Here is a 13,632-nt window from a genome sequence, read left to right as displayed (position 1 = left end):
ATTGTTCTCCATAATGGTCACAGCAATTTGTATTCCCACCATCAGCAAATTTTTCAGCAGAAATTTTACAGGCCAGAAGGGTCTGGCATGACATATTCAAAGTGATGAAAGGGAAAATATCTGCAGGCCAGTATACTCTAATCAGCAAGGCTATCATTCAGAATACAAAGAGACATTAATAGCTTCTCAGATTAACAAAAATTAAAGGAATTAGTGACTAATAAAGTAGCCCTACAAGAAATGTTAAAGGGGACTCATTAAGTGGAAAGGAAAGACCATAAGCATAAGTAAGAAAAGTAAGAAACACAAAATCATCAAAAATAAGTATATCTATAAATATAAGTCAAGAGACTCTCAAAATAAAAGGAAATAAAGTATGAAACCATATACCTCAAATGTAGAGAAGAGTAATGGATGGGTACAAACTTAAGTGACCATCACCTTAATATATACTGCTATATGAAATGTTATATACAAACCAAATGGTAACCAGAAATCAAAAATCAATGATAGATATGTGAAAGATAAAGAGAAAATAATCCAAGTATATCACTAAAGAAAACCAACTAATCATTAAAGAAGAGAGCAAGATAGTAACAAAGAAAACTACAAAACAACCAGAAAATCAGAAACAAAATGGTAATAAAGACATATTATCAATAATTACTTTGAATTTAAGTGCATTAAATGCTCCAAACAAATCACATAGGATGACAGAAGAGATTTAAAAAAAACACACAAACAAACAAGACTCATCTCTATGCTGCCTACTCATATCAAACCTAAAGACACATGCAGATTGAAAGTAAAAGAATGGAGAAGCATCCCATCATGCAAAAGTTTGTAAAAAAAATTATTGTAGCAATACTTATTTTGGACAAAATAGACTTGAAAACAAAGATGGTAATAAGAGACAAAGACAAAGAGTATATAATAAAGAGAACAAACCAACAAGAAGATTAAACAATTATAAATATTTATACACCCAACCTGGGTGCACCTCAATACTTAAAGTAGTTAATAGCAAATAGAAAAGAAGAAATCAATACTAATTCCATAGCAGTAAGGACCTAACATACAACTTACATCAATGGAAAGATAGTCCAAACAGAAACTCTACAAGGAAATAGTGGCTTTGAATGAAACACTGGAACAGATGGATTTGACAGATATATTCAGAATAACCCATTCTAAAACAGCAGAATACACAGTTTTTTCAAGTGTACAAGAAAAATTCTCCAGAATAGACCACATATTAGGCTACTGACTTGAAATAATTTGAGAACTAAAATATCTCTTTTTCCCAAAGTTCTGCAAACTAAATATAAATGACTTTATATATAAAGAAATAACCATAATAGCTCATGCATAGACAATCTTTGTGCTATTGCTCTATGACCCACTCAAAAGACCACGAGAGACATTTAAACTATAAACCAGGAAGACCAATCAGGTTGCCCCTAGCTGTCTTCTCTCTATCTGAAGATATTTCAAGTTTGACATCTACAAGCATTATCAACTGGCTACACTCAGAACTCAGAAAGTGGGTTAACATTTGATCCAAACATTAACAACCGATTTTCTTTTGTTTCCATAGAAATGGAACATGATTCAACACCTGATTTCTTTGAACCATAGGCCTAATTTTGAAAATAAACCAGCATCATAATCTCCTCAAATGAGTTTGACTGAACTGACCTATTATCAGAACTAACGGATTAAAAAAAAAGAACTAAGGGATTAGATCAAAGAAATGAAACCACCTATCAGCTCAACTTTTAATATGTAAAACCCCCAAGGATGTTTCAAATGGGGGTACTGGGGGTGTGTGCCTGTGTGGCTCAATGGTTGAGCATCTGCATTCGGCTCAGGGTGTGATCCTGCAGTCTTGGCATTGAGTCCCACATCATGCTCCTTTGGGGAGCCTACTTCTCTTCTGCCTATGTCTCTGCCTCTGTGCATCTCTCATGAATAAATAAATAAAAATCTAAAAAGGAACAAGTTCTTTATGATCTATAAAGAACTTATTAAACTCAACAGTAAAGAAACAAACAATCCAATCATGAAATGGGCAAAAGACATGAACAGAAATCTCACAGAGGAAGACATAGACATGGCCAAAAAGCACATGAGAAAATGCTCCGCATCACTGGCCATCAGGGAAATACAAATCAAAACCACCATGAGATACCACCTCACACCAGTGAGAATGGGGAAAATTAACAAGGCAGGAAACAACAAATGTTGGAGAGGATGTGGAGAAAGGGGAGCCCTCCTGCACTGTTGGTGGGAATGGGAACTGGTGCAGCCACTCTGGAAAACTGTGTGGACATTCCTCAAAGAGTTAAAAATAGATCCGCCCTATGACCTAGCAATTGCACTACTGGGGATTTACTCCAAAGATACAGATACAATGAAATGCCGGGATACCTGCACCCCGATGTTTCTAGCAGCAATGTCCACAATAGCCAAACTGTGGAAGGAGCCTTGGTGTCCATCGAAAGATGAGTGGATAAAGATGTGGCATATGTATACAATGGAATATTACTCAGCCATTAGAAAGGACAAATACCCACCATTTGCTTTGACATGGATGGAACTGGAGGGTATTATGCTGAGTGAAATAAGTCAATTGGAGAAGGACAAACATTATATGGTCTCATTCATTTGGGGAATATAAAAAAATAGTAAAAGGGAATAAAGGGGAAAGGAGAAAAAATTAGTGGGAAATATCAGAAAGGGAGACAGAACATGAGAGACTCCTAATTCTGGGAAACGAACTAGGGGTGGTGGAAGGGGAGGTGGGCAGGGGGTAGGGGTGACTGGGTGATGGGCACTGAGGGGGGCACTTAAGGGGATGAGCACTGGGTGTTATTCTATATGTTGGCAAATTGAACACCAATAAAAAATAAATTTATTAAAAAAATGAAAAATAAAAAAATAAAAAGAAACAAATGGCGATACTAAAGGGGTTCAGGACAGGTCCTCCACCCATAACGTGTACTTTGGAATGTGGATTATTTTGAGCTGAAAGCACTTGAGACCCTGCAGGCTCAAAAGAAATGTCTGCCTCCTCCCTTTTAACTACATAGAAGAATATAAATTGGGAGTCTTTCCCAGAATAAGGGTTATTAACTGAGATAAATTTTACCTGGGTGACCCATCTGTATGGTAGGAAAAACAAACATCTAATTACCAAACATCTGTTCTTATCACCCTGTGAGATGCATTCCTTTCCTCTGAAATCCCATTCCCTTACCCTCTTCTTCTTAGTACAGAATGACATCTATACCTCATTTTGCCTGTCTTTAGAATTTCCGTGTCTATGTGGATTCCCTGTATGTACACCTATTACATTTGATTTTTTTTCTCTTAATCTGTCTCATGTCAATTTGATTCTTAGTCCAGCTACAAAAGTCTTTGAGGGGACAGGAATTATTGCTCCCTGACAAGTTATATCGTCTAATGCACTATGCAATTTTAAATGTCTCCAGAACTGGGACATCCACTCTTTCATCATCAATTAGAAATATGGAATTAATATCTAAAATTACATTCACATAAATTTACCCTTCCTTCTTTCCTTCCTTCTTTCTTCCTTCCTTCCTTCCTCCCTCCCTCCCTCTCCCTCTCTCTTTTTTCCTTTTCTTTTGTTCTTTTTTTTGCCTATGAACCTTAGTTATATTTTTGAAACTTCCCTAACTGCTTTTATTTTTACCTTATTTATGGCTCTATACCTTTCACAGATGTGTTGAAAATACCATGTCCTGAATTTTTCTATGCTTACTAGTAGTAGTAATTCTGCAAAATTGCATGTTATTAACACAGGTAGTACATTATAAAGGTGAAAAGGCCAGGATCCAAAATAAGACTGCCTGGATTTGAGTCCTGGCTCTGCCATACACATCACTGTCTCATTTCTTCATCTGTAAAATGAGGACAGTGCTCACTTTGGAAGCACATATACTGAAATTGGAACAATATAAAGGAGACTAGCATGGCCCCTGTGCAAGGATGACATGCAAATTCATGAAGCATTCCATATTTTTTTGGACATTAAGGCGAGCACGTGATATAATGAGCACTGGATATTATATAAGACTGACAAATCACTGAACTCTACCTCTGAAACTAATAATACACTATATTTAATTAATTGAATTTAAATTAAAAAAATAAAATGAGGATAAACATAGCACATGTGTAACTTCTAGAAGATTAACAGATACATGCTCACATATTAATTTTAATTATGATCTCCAGAGTATACCAAAGAACATGTGTTTTCAAAGGAAAAACAGAGTGGTATAAATATATAATATTAGTATATATGTGGCATAAATATAATTATATTATATATAAATATAAATATGGTCATGTAATTTTAGTAAAATCATCAGATTATTTATATAACATATTTTCTACCACTCCTTATTAAAAAAATCCCAATCACTTCAAATTACCTTGGACATGGTATGGTAAAAGAGAAAAAGCAAGATTTTTATTTATAAAACCTCTACAGTTTCTCCCACTATTCAAATTTAGAACATCTCTGTGCAATCTTTCATAAGCTGAAAGGTTTCATAAACCTTTTTTATATTGTATAAAGCAAAGAGTATCCTCTGTATTCCAAAAGTTTGCATTAAGCCACTTCATCTTTAAGAAAGATTTGCATTAATACCTGGTTTTGCTAGCCAAAGTAAATCTGAGAGGATTTTCACTTTTACAGAAAAAAGCTGTTACCATACTAATGTAGGTCTTTTGTAAAAGCAAAGATGGGTAATATCTATATTCAAATTCTAGTTCTAACATTTACATGCTGTGTAACTGCATGCAAAATTCTTATCTCTTTGAGCCTCATTCTCTTCATTTGTAAAATAAGGATAATAATAGTACTCCCCTCATAAGATTGTTATGAGGTTTAAATAACTGGAAATAATAATAAACATTTTTATGTTAAATGTTCAAAAGTATTCAGAGCTCTGCATAATCAGACTTCCTGGGTTCATATCTGTGATGGTTAATTTTCTGTGTGAACTTGAAAGTTGTTTTTGGATGACATTAACATTTAAATCATTGGGTTTTGAGTAAGTATACTGCCTTTCGTTATGTTTATGTACCTCATCCAATCAGTTGTAAGCTTGAATAGAACAACAACAAAACCCTCCCAGAGCAAGAAAGAATTCTCCAGAAGACTGTTTCTGGACTTTATCTGTACCATTGGCTCTTCAGGATCTCAATAACTGCCAGCTCACACTGTAGATTTAGACTAGCAAGCCATTATAATTGCCTGAGCCAATTCCTTATCATAAATCACTTCTCGAAATATGCACATTCTATTGGTTTTGTTTCTCCACAGAGCCTTAACTAATAGAATATCCCAGCTTTGCAGTTTACTAACTGACTTTGTTCTAGTTATTTAACCACTCTGCGTCTTAGTTTTTCATCTACAAAATGAAAATAATGTTTGCCTTACTTGCTTGTTGTAAGAATTAACCAAGTTAGAATCTATAAAGTGGCTAGCCCACTATTTAGCACCTAGGGAATTATCGGGAAATGAGTTTCATGGAGTCCCTGAAAACAGAAGACACTATTTCCCCACATAAGGATGTGTCTGTTTTCAGTTATTTTGTCCAAGAACTAATAGAACATGGATATATAAACAGTCTCTTCAAAGCAAAATACATGACTGTCAGGATAAATTATTTCAGAAAAGTGAGGTAAGTCCCATAGATAAAAATTTAGTTTATGAAAAAAGTTTCCCCATTTTCTCAGATCCAGCCATTTTCTCAGACCCACTAGGGCCACAATATGTGTGGTCAATGAAATCTTAGGGAACTTGAGCCATGAGAAAACTGTGCCAATATATGTTACATCCTGTTCTGCCCTGTGTGGTCCCTACTTCAGGTCAGTTTCTAGATCCTGATTTTCTTGCCTCACCATTTTCTGAGAAGGCATTTATGTATCCCCATGACACTAGTTTATTACTTTTAAAAAAAGTACCAAACAAGATTTGCTTATTTTCTAGTATAGACCAGTCTATTATATCTTGCATTGCTAGTTGCAACCTACTCAATTAATTTTACAATTCATTAGTTGGTCACTATCCAGAGCTTGAAAACACTGCTCTTTATACTGCTTTGTAAAAAATGTGTTTAACTTTTGCTACCCCTCCCTGCTATATATTCTAGTCAATCCTTCCTTTCCGCATGGGATGCCATTCATTTTTTTAAGTGCTGAAAAGCCACTCCCATTCACTTCCTTTCTGGTACCTTCTGCTCATTCTACATACCCTTCCTGGTTTTTTTATGCATGGTAATTGGCTCTGTCACACTTTAAGCATGTGATGCTTAGAACAACAATGCTGAAAGCCAAGAAAAGTGATCTGTTTTAGGTCTAAGAAATGGTGACAAATCCATAAATTTTGTTCCATTCTGGAACAGAAAAACCAATACTATTAGTTTTTTTTTAATTGCTGTATAACAAATTACCACAAAATTAACGGTTTTAAAGAAATACCATTTCCACTGGTCAGGAGCCAGGAACAGCTTAGTTGGGTCATCTGCTTAGCATCTCACCAGAATGAAATCAAGGTGTTGGCTGGGGCTGTGATCTCATCTGGGGCTCAAGTTCCTGCTTCAAGCTCACTGGTTGCTGACAGAGTTCAGTTCCTTCTGGCTATGGCTATCAAACTCATGGTGGCTGGCTTCTTCAAGGTTTGGAGTAGAATCTTTTCAGGAGTGACTTAGTCCCTTTTTGAAGAGCCCATGGGATTACACCACACCTACCTAGGATAATCTCCCTCATGATTAGCTGTAAGTCAACTGGTTAGTAGCCTAATCATGATAGTGATATCCCATTCCCAGTTCCTGCTCATACTTAAGGGGGTGGAAATCATAGAGGATATATACATTAAGCCTTAAGAATTATATTAGAATTTAGTTTACCACACCAAACATCTCAATTTTCCAAGATATGCAATGAAAATCCCACATCCCCAGGGAAGAATTTCAGTCACAGGCAAACTCATATAGGGGTCACATTATCAGTGGAACCCAGGCATGTAATTTGTTCCTGTTCTCCACCGATACAGTGTTTGTAAAGAACATTGAAGTGTGCCAAAAGTCAGATGCCCCAGAGTCAGCATCATAGAAACACTTGACCCAAAACCTATATTTTTCTTGGTCATATTCCACCTACTGCACACACTGAACAATATTCACAAATGAAACAGTTTGGAGAGGGAAGGAAAATCACATTTTTACAGTTCCAGTTGTAACATGCTATGTGTGTCAAATAATAAATATAGTATTACTTCAGTGATATAAAACTTTTTTTTTCTGATTGTGGGCAACAACAGGTCAAGTCAGAAGCATATTAGAACAAATATAATTTAAATTTTAAAAATTATTAGGAAGCATACATTTTATTATTTATTAATTTTTTATTTTTTTTAAATTTTTAAAAATGTCCTATAAATTTATTTTTATTGGTGGTCAATTTGCCAACATATAGAATAACACCCAGTGTTCATCCCATCAAGTGCACCCCTCAGTGCCCATCACCCAGTCACACCCACCCACCGCCGACCTCCCCTTCTACCACCCCTAGTTCATTTCCCAGAGTTAGGAGTCTCTCATGTTCTCTCATGTTCTGTCTCCCATTCTGATACTCATTTTTTTCCTTTCCCCTTTATTCCCTTTCACTTTTTTTTATATTCCCCAAATGAATGAGACCATATAATGTTTGTCCTTCTCCGATTGACTTATTTCACTCAGCATAATACCCTCCAGTTCCATCCACGTCGAAGCAAATGGTGGGTATTTGTCCTTTCTAATGGCTGAGTCATATTCCATTGTATACATATACCACATCTTCCTTATCCATTCATCTTTTGATGGACACCAAGGCTCCATCCACAGTTTGGCTATTGTGGACATTGCTGCTATAAATATCGGGGTGTAGGTGTCCCGCGTTTCATTGTATCTGTACCTTTGGAGTAAATCACCAGGAGTGCAATTGCTGGGTCATAGGCCAGATCTATCTTTAACTCTTTGAGGAATGTCCACACAGCTTTCCAGAGTAGCTACACCAGTTCACATTCCCACAAACAGTGGAGAAGGGTTCTCCTTTCTCCACATCCTCTCCAACATTTGTTGTTTCCTGCCTTGTTAATATTCCCCATTCTCACTGGTGTGAGATAGTATCTCATTGTGGTTTTGATTTGTATTTCCCTGATGGCCAGTGATACGAAGCATTTTCTCATATGCGTGTTGGCCATGTCTATGTCTTCCTGTGGGAGATTTCTGTTCATGTCTTTTGCCCATTTCATGATTAGATTGTTTGTTTCTTTGATGCTGAGTTTCATAAGTTCTTTATAGATCTTGGATACTAGCCCTTTATCTGATATGTCATTTGCAAATATCTTCTCCCATTCTGTAGGTTGTCTTTTAGTTTTGTTGACTGTTTCTTTTGCTGTGCAAAAGTTTCTTATCTTGATGAAGTCCCAATAGTTCATTTTTGCTTTTTTTTCTCTTGCCTTCATGGACTTATTTCAAGAAGTTACTGTGGCCAAGTTCAAAAAGGGTGTTGCCTGTTTTCTCCTCTAGGATTTTGATGGAATCTTGTTTCACAATTAGATCTTTTTTTTTAAATAAATTTATTATTTATTGGTGTTCAATTTACCAACATACAGAATAACACCCAGTGCTCAACCTGTCAAGTGCCCCCCCAGTGCCTGTCACACATTCACCCCTCCCCACCGCCTTCCTCCCCTTCTACCACCCCTAGTTCATTTCCCAGAGTTAGGAGTCTTTATGTTCTGTCTCCCTTTCTGATATTTCCCACACATTTCTTCTCCCTTCCCTTCTATTCCCTTTCACTATTATTTATATTCCCCAAATGAATGAGAACATATAATGCTTGTCCTTCTCTGATTGACTTACTTCACTCAGCATAATACCCCCCAGTTCCATCCACGTCGAAGTAAATGGTGGGTATGTGTCGTTTCTAATGGCTGAGTAATATTCCATTGTATACATAAACCACATCTTCTTTGTCCATTCATCTTTCGATGGACACCGAGGCTCCTTCCACAGTTTGGCTATTGTGGACATTGCTGCTAGAAACTTCGGGGTGCAGGTGTCCTGGCATTTCATTGCGTCTGTATCTTTGGGGTAAATCCCCAACAGTGCAATTGCTGGGCAGGTTTATTTTTAACTCTCTGAGGAACTCCCACACAGTTTTCCAGAGTGGCTGCACCAGTTCACATTCCCACCAACAGTGTATGAGAGTTCCCTTTTCTCCCCATCCTCTCCAACATTTGTGGTTTCCTGCCTTGTTAATTTTCCCCATTCTCACTGGTGTGAGGTGGTATCTCATTGTGGTTTGGATTTGTATTTCCCTGATGGCAAGTCATGCAGAGCATTTTCTCATGTGCATGTTGGCCATGTCTATGTCTTCCTCTGTGAGATTTCTGTTCATGTCTTTTGCCCATTTCATGATTGGATTGTTTGTTTTTTTGCTGTTGAGTTTCATAAGTTCTTTAAAGATCTTGGACACCAGCCCTTTATCTGATAGGTCATTTGCAAATATCTTCTCCCATTCTGTAGGTTGTCTTTTAGTTTTGTTGACTGTATCCTTTGCTGTGCAAAAGCTTCTTATCTTGATGAAGTCCCAATAGTTCATTTTTGCTTTTTTTTCTCTTGCCTTCATGGACTTATCTTGCAAGAAGTTACTGTGGCCGAGTTCAAAAACGGTGTTGCCTGTGTTCTCCTCTAGGATTTTGATGGAATCTTGTCTCACATTTAGATCTTTCATCCATTTTGAGTTTATCTTTGTGTATGGTGAAAGAGAGTGGTCTAGTTTCATTCTTCTGCATGTGGATGTCCAATTTTCCTAGCACCATTTATTGAAGAGACTGTCTTTCTTTCAATGGATAGTCTTTCCTCCTTTATCGAATATTAGTTGACTGTAAAGTTGAGGGTCCACTTCTGGGTTCTCTATTCTGTTCCATTAAACTATGTGTCTGTTTTTGTGCCAGTACCACACTGTCTTGATGACCACAGCTTTATAGTACAACCTGAAATCTGGCATTGTGATGCCCCCAGCTGTGGTTTTCTTTTTTAAAATTCCCCTGGCTATTTGGGGTCTTTTGTGATTCCACACAAATCTTAAAATAATTTGTTGTAACTCTCTGAAGAAAGTCCATGGTATTTTGGGAGGGATTGCATTAAACTTGTAAATTGCCCTGGGTAACATTGACATTTTCACAATATTAATTCTGCCAATCCATGAGCATAGAATATTTTCCCATCTCTTTGTGTCTTCCTCAATTTCTTTTAGAAGTGTTCTCTAGTTTTTAGGGTATAGATCCTTTACCTCTTTGGTTAGGTTTATTCCCAGGTATCTTCTGCTCTTGGGTGCAATTGTAAATGGGATTGACTCCTTAATTTCTCTTTTTTCAATCTCATTGCTAGTGTATAGAAATCCACTGACTTCTGGGCATTGATTTTGTATCCTGCCACACTGCCAAATTGCTCTATGAGTTCTAGCAATCTTGGGGTGGAGGCTTTTGGGTTTTCTAAGTACAGTGTCATGTCATCTGCAAAGAGGGAGAGTTTGAGTTCTTTGCCAATTTGAATGCCTTTTATTTCTTTTTGTTGTCTGATTGATGAGGCTAGGACTTCTAGTACTATGTTGAATAGCAGTGATGAGACTGGACATCCCTGTCTTGTTCCTAATCATAGGCGAACGGCTCCTAGTGTTTCCCCTTTGAGAATGATATATGCTGTGGGCTTTTTAGATGGCTTTGAAGATGCTGAGGAATGTTCCCTCTCTCCCTACCAAGAGTTTTGATCAGGAATGAATGCTGTAGTTTTTCAAATGCTTTTTCTGCATCTATTGAGAGGTTCTTATGGTTCTAGTTTTTTTCTGTTGCTGATATGATGAATCACATTGATTGTTTTAGGAGTGTTGAACCAGCCTTGCATCTCAGGGTTAAATACCACTTGGTCATGGTGAATAATCTTAATGTCTTGTTGGATCCTATTGGGTAATATCTTGTTGAGAATTTTGCATTTGTGATCATCAGTGATACTGGTCTATAATTCTCCTTTTTGGTGGGGTCTTGGTCTGGTTTTGCAATTAAGGTGATGCTGGCCTCATAAAACTAGATTGGAATTATTCTGTCCCTTTCTATCTTTCAGAACAGCTTTAGTAGAATAGGTATTGTTTCTTCTTTAAAAATTTGATAGAATTCCCCTGAGAAGCCCTCTGGCCCTGGACTTTTGTGTCTTTGGAGGTTTTTGATGACTGCTTCAATTTCCTCCTGGTTATTTGCCTGTTCAGGTTTCCTATTTCTTCCTGTTCCAGGTTTGGTCATTTGTGGTTGTCCAGATATGTGTCCATTTCTTTTAGATTGCTGAATTTATTGGTGTATTGCTGCTCATAATATGTTTTCAAATTCATTTGTATTTCCTTGGTATTGGTTGTGATCTCTCATTTTTCATTTGTGGATTTCTTTAATTTGAGTGTATTCTCTTTTGTTTCTAATAAGGCTCGCTAATGGTTTATCTGTATTATTAATTCTTTGAATTAACCAACTCCTGGTTTTGTTAATGTGCTCTACAGTTCTTCTGGTCTCTATTTCATTGAGTTCTGCTCCAATCTTTATTAACTCTCTTCTGCTTGGTGTAGGTTTTATTTGCTTTTCTTTTTTCTGTTCCTCTAGGTGCAAGGCTAGCTTCTGTAATTTGAGTTTTTTCCAATTTTTGAGGGAGGCTTGTATTGAGATCTATTTCCCTCTTACGACTTCTTTTGCTGTATCCCAAAGATTTTCAATGGTTGTATCTTCATTCTTATTACTTTCCATGAATCTTTTTAATTTTCTCCAAGTTCCTGGTTTACCCTTTCATCTTTTAGCAGGATGGTCTCTAACCTCTATGTGTTTGAGTTTCTTCCAAATTTCTTCTTGTAATTGAGTTCAAGTTCAAAGCATTATGGTCTGAAAATATACAGAATACCATCCCAACCTTTTGGTATTGGTTGAGACCTGATTTGTGATCCAGTATGTGTTCTATTCTGGAGAAAGTTCCATGTGCAGTTGAGAAGAATGTATTAAGTTGCAATCAGATATAGAGTTCTGTAAATATTTGTGAAATCCATATGGTCCAGTGTATCATTTAAAGCTCTTGTTTCTTTGGAGATGTTGTGCTTAGAAAATCTGTCATTTGCAGAAAACGCTGTGTTGTAGTCTCCCAGTATAAGTGTATTATTATCTAAGTATGTCTTTACTCTTTTTATTAATTGATTGATATACTTGGTAGCTCCCACATGAGGGGCATAAATATTCATGGTTTAGGTCCTCTTGTTGGATAGATCCTTTGATTATGATATAGTATCCCTCTTCATCTCTTACTACAGTGTTTGGGATAAAATTTAATTTATCTGGTATGAGGATGGCTACCCCTACTTTCTTTTGAGGAGCATTTGCATGGTAAATGGTTCTCCAACCTTTCATTTTCAGGCTGTAGGTGTCCTTATGTTTAAAATGAGTCTCTAATAGACAGCAAATAGATGGGTCTTGCTTTTTCATCCAGTCTGAATCCCTGTGCCTTTTTATGGAATTCTTTAGCCCACTCACATTCAGAATATTAATATTTCTTGCAGAGCTGGTTTAGTGGTCACATATTCTTTCAGTTTCTGCCTATCTTGGAAGCTCTTTATCTCTTCTTTTATTCTGAATGAGAGCCTTGCTGGATAAAGTATTCTTGGCTTCTTGTTTTTCTCATTTAGGACCCTGAATATATCCTGCCATCCCTTTCAGGCCTGCCATGTCTCTGTGGAGAGTTCTGCTGTTAATCTAATATTTCTGCCCCTATTTGTTCGGGATCTCTTGTCTCTTGCTGCTTTAAGGATCTTCTCTTTATCTTTGGTATTTGTAAGTTTCACTATGAAATGTCGAGGTGTTGAACAGTTTTTATTTGTTTCAGGGGGGGTACCACTCTATTTCTGGATCTGAATGCCTGTTTCCCTCATCAAGTTATGGAAGTTCTCAGCTATGATTTGTTCAAATATGCTTTCTGGTTCTTTGTCCCTTTGGGGGCCCTCTGGAACCCCTATTATAGGTTGAATTTTCCTTCTGAGGCTGTCATTTATTTCCCTTTACCTTTCCTCATGGTCTTTTGTTTTTTTGCTTTTATCCTCAGCTTCCTTCCTTGCCATCACTTTGTCTTCTATGCCACTCACTTTTTCTTCTACCTCATTAACCTTCATCATTAGGACCTCCAGTTTGGATTGCATCTCAGTTAATTTTCAAATTTAGCCTGATTATATCTCAATTCTGCAGTCATGAAGTCTCTTGAATCCTTTATGCTTTTTTTTCCAGAGCGACCAGTAGCTTTAAAATTGTGCTTCTGAATTGGCTTTCTAACTTTGAATTTTAATCCAAATTCTGTAACTCTGTGGCATAGAGTACTGTTCCTGATTCTTTCTTTTGTGGTGAGTTCTTCTTTCTAGTCATTTTGTTCATTGCAGAGTGGCTAAAAATGTGTTGTACTTGTTAGAATGGAAAACTCTTCTCTCTGTAGCATTCCAGCTGATTTCTCTGTAAATGTCAGGTTGAATTCATGG

At 36.8% G+C, this 13,632-nt stretch overlaps 1 non-coding gene across 1 annotated transcript; it reads left to right on the top strand.

Moving 5' to 3' along the window:
* The first annotated feature begins 3,942 nt into the window (after positions 1–3,942).
* On the top strand, positions 3,943–4,049 carry LOC144309238 (U6 spliceosomal RNA). Its single transcript, XR_013375300.1, has one exon. It is a non-coding gene; the product is annotated as a U6 spliceosomal RNA (small nuclear RNA).
* Positions 4,050–13,632: the final 9,583 nt, after the last annotated feature.

This window comes from Canis aureus, chromosome X (genome assembly GCF_053574225.1).
Source record: "Canis aureus isolate CA01 chromosome X, VMU_Caureus_v.1.0, whole genome shotgun sequence".
In the NCBI taxonomy this organism is placed as follows: Eukaryota; Metazoa; Chordata; class Mammalia; order Carnivora; family Canidae; genus Canis; species Canis aureus.
Note: the sequence above shows the minus strand (reverse complement) of the source record. Positions and strands in the feature narration are given on the sequence as shown.